The sequence below is a fragment of the Mauremys reevesii genome, linkage group 7 (genome assembly GCF_016161935.1).
Source record: "Mauremys reevesii isolate NIE-2019 linkage group 7, ASM1616193v1, whole genome shotgun sequence".
NCBI lineage: Eukaryota > Metazoa > Chordata > Testudines > Geoemydidae > Mauremys > Mauremys reevesii.
Window position 1 is genome coordinate 27,098,024 of NC_052629.1, and position 12,617 is coordinate 27,110,640.

Consider the following 12,617-nt stretch of genomic DNA (forward strand, 5'->3'; position numbering starts at 1 on the left):
CCTTAATCCATGTCCCCTTACCAAAAATATTTTAGATTACTCTCTCAATGTGTCCCAACCTCCATTTGGTTTGGAATTCTAGTACTTGTTTTATCCACAGATAACATCATTAGGTGCAAATTTATGAGATTGGCTTTTACAAAGCTAGAATTGCCTATTAGCAAAGTGGGTGGGGTATGGGTGAGAGATCAAAGCTGTTTCCTCTTACCTTACATTTTTAATTTTTGAGCACAGATACTGTGTGTATTTTTGCTGAGATTATAAAATACTTGATTCCAAAGAAATTTTCCCCAACAAACTGTTGTGACCATGAGCCATAGAATCTTAATACGCAAACTGAGATGCAACACTGAACAGAGACTCTTGCAAGGTCCAATTCCGGCTACCCCAAAATGGTGCAAGAGGATAGCTGCGTATGAAGAAAGGAAAGTGTTTCTGCACATGGTATAACTGCATGTCAAAGCAGTTGTGTTTATCTGTTATTTAACGTCCCCATCTTGGGAGATGAGGTAGGTTGCTCGGCTTCTAGGTTAAACACTCTTCTCCTCCCCTTGCCCCTTTCTTCTTCACAGGCTTGTGTGCGTGGAGTTTTCCAGCATTTTCTAGCGCTGCATTTAAGGCTGGCTTTGTGTAGTGGTCGTCTACTGTCTGCTCACGCAGTTCCTCTTGATCCTATTGCACGCCATCCAGAATGTGGTATAAAGCTTTTGGGCTGTAGCATTGCAGCAGTTAACTATAGGGAAGTTTTAAAATATGTTTTTATGAACAGACAAATTCAAATGAAATGTCTTTTCCAGTCTGTTATAGTATGTTAAGGGCTGTTTCTACCTGCCTTTCTGGAAATGGAAAAGGAGCACTCTTGCTATGAGTGATGCCAAGAATAGGTGAGTAATTTCTTGCTGTCTGCAAAACTTCTCATGAAAGCACATGAGACCAGAAATACACAGGTAGAAGCATGCTAACTAAAGCTGGTACTACTTTCATAGATTTCACTCAAAATGTGATTCCCTGCCCCTCCCCTCCCCCAGAAGATAGTCAGTCTTCCCCGGGGGGGGAGTGATACTTAAACCAGTGTTTTGCTTTGGATTTGCGATAGTGCTGTGTATGAATACAGAGAACCTGAAATAGCCAAAAGTTAGAGAAGTGATTTAAGATAAATGTTGTATCTGTTCTTCCTCAACATCTGAAATGGTCCCCTGGGTAGAGGGCCTAAATTAAGTAGAATTTTGAAACTGGGACGTGGAGTAGGAGCCTGCTCTATTTTCCCGCTCCCCTGCTGCCCTCCCTCCCCCATGCAATGACCTAGCATTGCAGTGCATCTCCAGGAACAGCATGTGTGCACACTCCCTCCCAAAAAGCCTGATGTATGCACCGTTTAATGGTAACCTGTGTATCTTCTGCCTGGCCTGGATAAGGCACCAATCTTCACACAGAGTTGAGTGCATGTGACTTACACAGCGCTTCTGAAATTGTTGGGCCATTTTTAAATTAAGATGGCCTTGTAGCATTCCCATTTCCTTCTGTAAGTAAAGGCAGATATAATTAGCAGTCCTTCCAATCTCCTGGTAAATCCTCAGTATTGGTTCCCGCTCCAGGTGGATGGCTTGGTTTCTTACTGTCGTCCTCCATGTGCCACACGTGAAGGGCTCTATCTCTTTGATTTTTGCCTATTGTAGCTTTTGCCCATGTAACGTTAAAGAGGTAGCCTGGCATACACCTACAATAATGCAAATGCTCCATGAATAAAGCAGAGCAGGTGAAAGCTCAACATTGTGCATGACGGTACTTGAATTTTGCAACTTTATATTGAATTTAGCCATAAAGTGTTTCCACACACATACAGAAAAAAAAACAACCCAACCCCTGGCAAGTTGTGTTTAGCGTTGCATGACTACATCAAGCAGAAAAGTCATTTCATTTGCCAAATGCACAATTCCAGGAAGCAGAGCTTGGTGTTTAAACCTTTCAAGGCTTGCTACAGTGATACTAGAAGAGGATCAGATGTATTCTAGCATACCAGCCTTTGCAAACAATATTCTAGCCAAAGCCCAACTTGGAATCTACATGTGGGGAAACTGAAGAAGCTGGCTCAGTTGGCCTGACTAAAAAGATCCATCCTGCAATTTCTGTGCAGCCTGGTGCTAAAATCTAGTGCAAGATTTACCAAATTTGGAAAAAAAAAATTTTTTTGCCAGCTCGCTGTGCAAGTATTGAATAATGCTGTTCACAGTAGGCTAAGTGACAGATGCAGAAGAATAAACCCAGAGACTGAACCTCTCTATATGATGCTGAAGTGAAATTTACTCACCTGAACAAAAATTTTCCTGCAGCAGAAGTACCGAGCACTTTAAAATTCGTTGAAATTTGGTTTAAGTAATATGTAGCTTAGCATTTGGGTCTTGGATTTTTTTTTTAATTTTTATTTATTTTAAGATAAAGCCCCATTAGGCTAAAAGCTGAATGGAAATTCTCTAGATATATCAAATATTTTTACTATCATTTTCATAAAATATTTTTAATGCTAGCCACTGAAGTGTGCTTATGCAATTGTGTTCTGTGAAATTCCATATTTTGCTCCATTTTAAAAAGAGCCCCTTTAATTTAAAATTTTATAATTAAAAAAAAAGTTAAATGTATGTCCCAAGTAAACTAGTGACTTCCCTAAAATAGTCTGAACAAATTTTTTTTGCTTTTTTCTAGTAATTGGATTCAGTATTTTTCTTGTTTTTTTAGTATTGTCTTGTCAAATCAATACTAGACACATCCATTCTGTTTTTGTTTTTCTTAAGAGTCTCAGCCCTACTTTTGTAAGCCTTAAACTGAACATACCTGTTGACTCAATTTGAATACATTTTGACTATTTGAAGTTACTCTGACCGTTCAGGTAAAGGCTAGATCTTTTAAAACTAACTTTTCAAAAGTGTTTGTCTAAATTTAGACTGAAGTTAAAATATCTAATACACAAAATCCTAATTCCTTTTACTGTGTCTAATTTGTAACCATATGCCTCAAATAGTGAGTGGACATTCCAAGACTAAGTGGTATTTGTTTACCTCTGAGTGTTAAGACTGTGTGTACTGTATCTTGTATAATTCTCAAGTTCCCTTTAGGTTGATGGATTTTTTTTTTTAATAGGTCAGATACTAAGCAAACTTGCTGCAGCCCAAAAATAACAGCAGGTGGGGGTTTTTTCTTCACACCCACATCAACTCACTAGATTGTTTAAAAGAAATCAGCGGTGTAGATGGCTTAATTTTTTTAAGTAGTCTGTTGAATCTCTGCATGAAATGTAGCACAGCTCATAAAAAGGTACAGCGTGGTCCTGCAGCAACATGGTTGTCTGCCACAGCTTTGTTACCTCCAAATTTGAAATGGAAGCAGGGGTAAAAGTTGGTTTCACTTTGTGTAAATTGTGGGCTATGGGACATGTGACAGTGTTACAAATGCTAATCTGGGAACAGAGTGGTAATTTAGAAGGTAGTAATTTATCTCTGAGTGTTTAGTGGGTTTGTCCAAGAATTGAAACCAATTAATTTGGATAATTTGATACTTTTAGCCAGAGTTAATTTTACAAAAATAATATTGTATGGGGTGGCAGAGGTTTCCTCCTTCGAGCAAAAGCCGTCTAACCTGTGCCCTGGCCCCTCCTGGATTCGTGACACCACGTTTGCGCTGGATCTGTTGTCAGTAACCCAACCAGGCTGTGACTGCCCTGCTGTTGAGGCCTCCAAGGGGGTGGGGGAATCCATATAAAACGTCATAAGCCTGAGTCTGTATTACCACCTTGAGTAAATTCCATACAGCTGTGAGAGTGCAGAATGCTGGATACTCCAGCCCCTTCTTACTCCTCCACTCCCTTCTCTGTGCAGACCCCAGCTTGAGGAAAACCCTCTACAGGGTCTGGGAAGAAGGTAGGGGACGATGCCATAGAGGCACCTAAATCCTTCTCTGCATGGAAAATCCCTCTAAATGGATTGGGGGAGGTGCTACAATGTAACCCATAATTAGCATGTTTAAGTAGATCAGTGTATACTATAATCCCTGGGTTAATAGAGCTGCTGGACTGAATGGCAGGGTGTGTGGAGCTACCAAATTCTATTCTTCAATTAGAACTTTACACTGACTTCGCTAAGTAAAACGAATATGATGAGATGGTGCAATTTTTATCCCAGAATTACTGTTAAACCTTGCCCCATGCAAATGTCCAGTAGTGGATCATGACAAAAATCTTAGCCTTTAATTTATAGTTATTTTTAGTAAAAGCCATGGACAGGTCATGGACAATGAACAAAAATTCACGGAAGCTGTGACCTGTCTGACTCTTGCTGCTGTGGCTCCATGGTTTTCCCCCCACCACTGTGGTGGCTGGGAGCTGTGTGGGGTTAAACCTCTGCCCACGGCAGCCGGGAGCTGCAGGGTGATCCTATTTCCCAGAGAGAAAAGGACGCCCCCTAGCTGCTCGCTCCTTTACAGGGGACCCCCTGTTGCTTGTCACTGCTGTTGCTCCTGTCGCTGGAACCCTGCCAGGGCCCCACTGGCTGTCAGCTCCAGAGTCCTGCAGTCCCTGGGGCTGAAGCAGAGAATGTCACGGTCATCTCTGGAAGTCACAGATTCCATGACCTTCGTGACATAAATGTAGCCTTAATCATCACCCATTAGTATGAAGTACAGTAAGAGCTGAAGTAACAGACAGTTTATACATGGGGATTGCTGTGGTTATTTAGATTTTAACAGGCATGTCCAAAAAGTCAATGTGGACTGTGTCATTTGGTAGCATTGCTAGGAAATTACTTCTGCCGCATAGAAATTGTGTGTGATGATGCTCTTCCAGTTAATGTTGTCACATGAACAGTGTTGATTTGATCAAAAGGACCATCATACAAGGCTGTACTTGGTGAAAAGCTTCAGCATAGCTCCTAATGTGTAAAATGGTGGTTAAGAAGGCAGACTATTTTGCAGGCTGAGCTTAATTAAATAAATGGCATTCTGCACTTTGCAACCCCAGCACCTAACAACAAGCTATTGACTACTGGTGGGATCACTTTGATCCCCTTAACAAGATTTAAAAAAAAAATCTCTTCCTACACTGATGAAGTGGGGTTTAGCCCACAAAAGCTTATGTCCAAATAAATTTGTTAGTCTCTGAGGTGCCACAAGGACTCCTCGTTGTTTTTGCTGATACAGACTAAGGGCTACCCCTCTGAAATTTTCCTCCACTGTTTACTTTACAATAAATAAACCAATACTTTTGACTCCATAGAGAACTCTAAAGCACTGGCTAGATTCTGATCTGTTATATTAATAAATAAATCCAGGGTCTGTCTACCACAGATTTACACTGGTGTAATTAAGATCAGTGGATCTTATGGAGCTCTGAGCTTTCACATACTCTCCTCTACAAAAACACTCTTGGTAATGATTTCAGCTGAAAGGCTTGCTGCATAACTGTCTCGGAAAATCTACTCCCAATATTACACTGCTGAATTACAAGCAAAGAGCAGATGATACCAGACAGGATTTAAGTATAGCACTTCTGTTTTCTGTCACCCTGAAGTCTCCTCTGTCAGTGCCAAAAGGACATGTTTAACATTTGGGAAAATACCTTTCTAGTTGTATTATGTCACAGCAATTTCACTGAAATCATTCTGCTGTTCTAATTGTTTAACTGAATGGAATAGCATGGGGGCCCAGTGGTACTGTAGTTTTATACTTTGTGCTATGTTTCAGCAAACACTGATAATTGGTGGTGTTAGAAATAAAAACAGGATCAACATAGGATAATGAAGCTACTGCCATAATGCCAGTGTCCCTATTTTTCCCTAACAACCTACGCTGTTTCCCAGAGGTATTTCTTCTGTGTTATCTGGGCATGCAGTGTCTTTGTTGGCCTTTTTCTCCTGCCTGTACAACTTTCCCTACAGATGTTCCCTTTTTGTTTATTTCCCCAGCTTCAAGTCTGACTGCTGCTTACTCCTCTTTCTCTGCAATCATCGTCCTTCTCTATGTGCTGTTCTCTCTTTTCCCGACCGCTTCTCGGTCTCCTTTATCCCCACCAACATCCCCATTTTAGCTCACTGACTGGCAGGGCTTGGACAGAAGGACCCCTTCCTTTTGACTTATGGATGGGAGCAGCTATTGTTACATATCTCAGCTGCTGATGGAGACAGAGGTGACGCTCCCATGCTGATCTGCTGAGGGAGCAGCTGAGAGATGGCTGCTGCAGGCACAGCTTTGTGAAGCTCACGCAACAATACACTGGGACGGGGGCTTGTGAGCCCCTAGTTTGACCAGCTATCCCAGACAATGTCAGGTTTTGATAAAACGTGGGAACAGCAGTGCTGCCCTGAAATCCAGGACAATCCCTTAAAATTGTACTGTCCCATGTGGATGTGAAACAGTGTGCTTGAAAGCGAAGCTTGGAAACCTTTTTGCGGATACAGACTAACACGGCTGCTACTCTGAAACTTGGAAACCACTTACACAAGCAGCCTATTACTGCAATGCTTCTTGTAGCAGATTTATACCAGGATGTAGTAAAATAAGACTAGGACAATGTGGTTTTTTTGACAAGCACTTTTACCTGGCCCTGCAGCAGTGACTTGGTTCAAGGCAGCGTTCATGCTCAGCGTACTGTGGCTTTCCTGAACTTTACTGCTAGCCAGATTAACAATGGTAAACCTCTGCTCAGAGCTAGTGGGAAAGTTTTAGCTGAAACGGTTTTCTGTCGGAATGTGCCGTTTCAACTAAACCAAACTTTTTTTTTGCAAAATTGTACAGGTTTTGGTTAGGAAAAAATTGGGAAAAGGTTTTGAAAATGTTGAAGTCTTATTTTGCCATTTTCAGAACAAAGTTTCAATTTTTCATTTCAAAATGATTTCATTCCAAAACTGACTTTATATAAAAATTAAAAAAGGTTGAAATCTAAACAAAATATTTGAAATCAAACAAAATGTTTTGATTGCAACACAAATTTCTGACCATTTCATTTTGGCCTGAGACAGGATGAACACGTTTCCAAATATCAATTTTTTCAAAGGATGGAAAATCTCTCTTCTAGCCAGCTCTGCCTCTGATGTCTGTCCTGCTGATGCTGCATTTTAAAGAGATCATTGCCAACAATGGACTGCAGTCTTCTGTCTTTGGCATGACTCCCTGAAAAGCTGCTGCTAACTGCTGTAATCTCTGTAATGGATCCTGCTTTTGTGTTCTAGAAGAATCAGCTTTAAAATATCTTTAGGTGTCGCCCCTGAATCAATACTGCACAGATTGCCAAATGCAGACACAATACAAATATGAATTTAAAAATAACCCTGAGTTAGAAACCAAATGCTAGTTAGGGTTAGAGCACCCCCAGTTACATAGCAAGTGACCGAGCCCTCATATTGTATGTACAGTAACTTCAAACTGCTGGCTTGCCCTACTGGGGTGGGTTAAGAATGGAGTTTCAGCATTATTTCCTTTCACCTGGGACTCAGTTTTCCCAGTGTGGCGATCATTGCTCATAAAGGGATCTATAGAAGCTACAAGCACCTTGGACTTTGGCTGCTATAAATTAAGCTGATTGAACTTTATATGTGTGATGATAAATCTTTGTTCCTTGGCCCTTTAAATTACTGTGGATCATGTCCCCCACACCCAAATTAAACTTTCCAGGTGGGTAGGAGTTTTGTTAGTACATCCTACATGGGTTCAGTTTGTCAAGCAAACAAAAAATCTACACACACACAAGCTACTTTTATGCTCAGTGATTGATCCAGGGGAAGGTAGCATGCTCTGGAGGGATAAATCCGAGTACGAAGTGCCAGTCCTGACTCTGCCACTGCTTTGCTGTGTAGACTTTGGCAAGTCACTTCACTTTGCTATGTTTCCCTACCTCCAAAATGGAGATGATACTTACCCATGTACCTTTTGGAGGTATTGCGGGGACTAATTAATTAGTGTCCCTACAGTGCTGTGAACATACCTCAAAATACTATTTTACTGCATTAATACTAATGGGTATGTTAAAGATATTGTGAAAAAGTTAGTTCTGGCACGGACAGATCCTTAACTGACACAGCAGCAGAACCAACAGGATAAGTAGGCTATTAGCACATGTAATTGTCTTTATGAGCAAAAAAACCCAAACTGAAACAAAACACCTGCATCAATATACTGTTTAGTCTATATAGTTAAAACGATAAATCTAGAAAATGCAAAAGCATTCCAACTGCAGTATTAATTGGCTGCTACTAATCCTGTATATTTTGTGGTTCATACTTGGACAACCCAGTGAAATATTAAGCTGCACACTGTGACAGATAAGAAAAATGGGAATATTAAATGTTACATACCTACAATGTGGTGAAATTAACATTCTTGTTGGAATCTTGGCCATGATTTTCAACACCCGTCAGCTGCTCTTATTCAGGAGGCTAACTCACCCTGAAGTTAGGATCCTATTTTGGAAGCTCTTGATCATTAACTTCTACACTTGGTGACTTTTTACAACTTGGCTATATAGGGAAATTGATTGGCATAGCTATTACAAAGTGATTATTCCACTAGAGGGGAGCAGTGTGATCTAGTAGATAGAGACTGGGATTCTTGAGACCTGGTTTCAATTCCAGGCTGTGCCACTGGCCTGCTAAGTGACCTTGGGTAAGTCACTTAATCGCTCCCTGCCTCAATTTCCCTGCGTTTAAAATGGGGATAATATCTCCTTTTTGTAAAGGTTTTTGAGCTCTACTGGTAAAAAGCAGTATAGAGCTAGGTATTATTTATTTGTGTAACTATGTTGGTATAACTGCATCATGTTGGCTTTACTCTGGAATAATAGCTATACCGATCAATTTCCCCATGTAGACAAGCTCCAGTAGTTTGTAGGTATATAGCCTCAGTTTTCCATTGATTCAGTCTTTTGTATTTAGTTTTTTCAGCGCAGGTTAAAAACAGGAGAAATCTACTCTTTATGTTCACATTTCAGTGTTCCCAGTTGCACTTTCAAGTTCCCTCTCCACTTACTTTTGCTTCATTGCATTTAAGTAAGTTCCCATCTTGGTTGTTGCTCTTGTTTGACTGGGGACCGCTTTGTGCAAGGTCAAGCTAAGAAGAAGTCAGTGATGTCTTAAAATGAAAGTTCAGAATGGAAAGAATGCTGCCAAAATTATGAAGGTTGTGATGAACTTCAATTTTTTTCGGCTGTCCTGATGTCAATGCAGATTTAATATTCTTAATGGAAGATTTTATATTTCGTACACACCCTTATGCTCTCCCTTCTGCATATTATTCTAGCAACAACCTGTTTTTGCTGGATAGAGAGAATGTGCAGTGATGTCAAATGCAATGAAGCTTTATTACACTCCAATCAAAATCTTAACCCATATGTCCCTGGAGCATGCCCAGCACTGACTTTTCCCCCATCAAATCTAGCCAAGCACATACTCTTTATCCATGAAAATATTCACATTTCAGCCATTTTTCTTGTAGGCCTGTCCAAAGAAGGGATGGTTAGACTTCTTCCACTCACATCCCCAAAACTCAACTATTTTATTCAAACTTTCCTAAATAATTTTACCTTCAGGCATAAATGAAGTACTTAAAATACCAAAGCAAAAAGCTAATATGCACGTGAAAAGACAGTTACAATAGAATCTGCTATCCGCAATCCTTCTACTTAGAGGATGTTGACTAAAATCAACGTTTGTACTTGATCAAATTTTGTTTAAAATAACTTTAACCTGTGTAGTTTAGCTTTATGGTTGTATTGTCCCTGCTAATTTATCTTATTTTCCATTTAGCATCAGCCTCATTTCTCTTGTGGTTTCTGCTACTTCCCCACTGAAGCTGCCTTTAATGTTGAACTTTCTGGATTTTGGTAATAGATGGGTTTCATGTTCATATGATGGGGTGGGAAACCCTGTCCACCTTTTTCAAAGGTGAAAGTCACTTGTCACATTTGTAACAATGTATCTTGCTGATACTATTCTGACAAACTACTGTACCTATTTCACTAAATCCTCATACTATCGAGTCTGAATTCATTACTCTGAATTCATTACTATTCGTTATACTAAGTGATTCCAGAGCCACACAGATGTTGCTCTTTATATCTATATCTAAAGATTAATGACTAATATAAATATAAGAACATCATGTTTTACTATTCAGCTTTTTGTTGACAAGCTCAGCGAGACCTCATGAAATGAATGGCTGTGGTGACTGGGACCACCCTTTTTCCCCTGCACACATCCTCTTGGAGGTGATCACCTCTGGGGTTAAAGCATATTTGCAGAGCAATGCACATCACTTGAACTGACACTACCCATCATGTACCTGCTCAATGGAAAAATACCAGTTAGTATCTATAGCTGTCAATTGTGTAAATTACATGAGCTCTAAATTTATTTTGAAAAGTCTTAATTCTTTCAAAAGGAGAATTTGTCTTCTGGAGGTGCAGAAGCCTCATATAAGGAGGGTTTCAGAGTTCTTGCCTGTTTAGCTGCATAGTTTTAAAACACTATTTCTGTGTCTTCAATCAGAGCTTTCTGTTTGTACATGAAGGATCAGTAACATGTTTGACTGAACTCAGGAAATGGAAGTCATTTGAATTGACATACATCACAGAGAATTAGTCATGGAATTCTGACTCTAAAACATTGCTTCAGCCATCCTAATTAAAAGGGAAGCTGTCTATTAAAATGTGCTGCTTAAGCCAAACTCCTAAGTTTTGCTTTCTTTACTGCAGATAGTAAAACACACAAAATTGAGCAATCTGTTGTTGCTGCTGTTTTTGTTTTTTTTAATCCACTTCCTCAGGAGAAGAAGAAAAATAAATGGTTGGGTGACTTACATATATCCAAACCTAAAGCTTTTGACCCAGTTTACCAAAACTGTATTTGAAATACTGAGGAAAATCTTGATTACAAATAGTTATTTTTTTCTAAAACACTTTCTAAGTTTCCCATGATCCTTCCCCCCCCCCCCATCCCTCTTTGTCTGGAAGGGAGGAGCTATAAAATGTAGCCATTAAGATTCAACACTCTGGATTACATAAATTATTCCTTTGTTGTGTATGGAGACACTCAGGCACAGAAGGTTAAGTGACAACCTCTGTGCCAGAGTTTCCTCATCTGTAAAATAGGTTGCCTGAGATGCACCAGATAGCTAAGGGGACAAACAGAATATTGCCCAGATCTGTTAATTCCAAGCCCTCCATTTTAATAACTAGATCCTGCTCCCTTACAGTAAAAAAATAAAATAAAAATTCTTATTGGTCAACTGCAAACCATTCCTGAGTTTTTAACTTTTAAGAAATGCATTTCAAATTTTGTTTGTAGAAGAGTAACTACCCCATAACAGTGTCAGATTTTGTCTTTAAAAATGAAATGGTTGGGAACATTGAAAAGTAAGTATTACAATTTCCTTGGTGAGCATTTGACTTTTCTTTTGATTAATAAGCTGTTTAGAGAAGAGTATTTGCAACCAAGCAATGGGCTCTTATATCCAACCCATCTGATTCTTCTGTGTGTCCTGACTTAGCCCCAAGACTCAGTAAAGAATCATGTGGCGCTGTGGTAAGGGACATTAGCAATTTGGTATGAATAAAGAAGAAAGAGTTTCAGAGAAGGCTCTCTTGTCATGAGTTCCTAACCAGCAGACGTGCAACACAGCCTGGAGTGCTGGAGTTTAGCAATCAGATACTAAAAACTCCGACATAAAACTGTCCATTATTTTGGGGCAGATCCTGGTAGTGCAGGAGATACTTTATACCTAGCTGAATGTCTTCTACTTCCACTAAAATCAGTGCACTCAACAATTTGTAAAATTGACCCCTTAATTACCTTCTTATAAATTCTATAGTAAAGAGGGATTTGTCTTGCACTTCTTTTCATGTATTTTTAAAATATCCACTGACCAGGCCAATTTGCATCGGTGAGATGTGAAGGCCAGAATAAAAATACTGTGATTCTAGAACAGGGCTCGGCAACCTTTCAGAAGTGGTGTGCCGAGTTTTCATTTATTCACTCTAATTTCAGGTTTTGTGTGCCAGTAATACATTTTAACGTTTTTAGAAGGTCTCTTTCTATAAGTCTATAATATATAACTAAACTATTGTTGTATGTAAAGTAAATGAGGTTTTAAAAATGTTAAGAAGCTTCATTTAAAATTAAATTAAAATGTATATTTCCCCCCCCCCCCCCGGACCAGTGACCAGGACCCAGGCAGTGTGAGTGCCACTGAAAATCAGCTCATGCGCCGAAGGCGGCACATGTGCCATAGGTTGCCTATCCCTGTTCTAGAAGATGATGAGAGGGGTGGAATGGCCTCAAGGTATCAAGAACCCTTTCAGAAAAGCTTGCAGGGATAGGGGTACTGCTTGAATTAGTCCTACATATATTTGAAGAGTTATGAGATAATAAAAATATGGAATCTGGTGACGTGATCCGGTTGTTAAAACTAACTCTTGTCCGTCTTTGTCCAATAGTCAGCACTTCGGTGTTTGGACCATTCTTGAATTAAAGTGTAATTAGCCTCTTTAATTTTTGCATCATAGGCATTGAATGTGATGAGCCCAAAAATATATTGATGTTTATATGGAGAACAAAAGAATCACTGACGTGTATGAAGATAAGGCC

The 12,617-nt window shown here is 39.7% G+C and overlaps 1 long non-coding RNA gene across 1 annotated transcript in view; it reads right to left on the bottom strand.

Moving 5' to 3' along the window:
• Positions 1 to 12,617, bottom strand: part of LOC120369367 — a 47,235-nt gene that overhangs the window by 1,400 nt on the left and 33,218 nt on the right. The gene's annotated exons all lie outside the window — the stretch shown is intronic.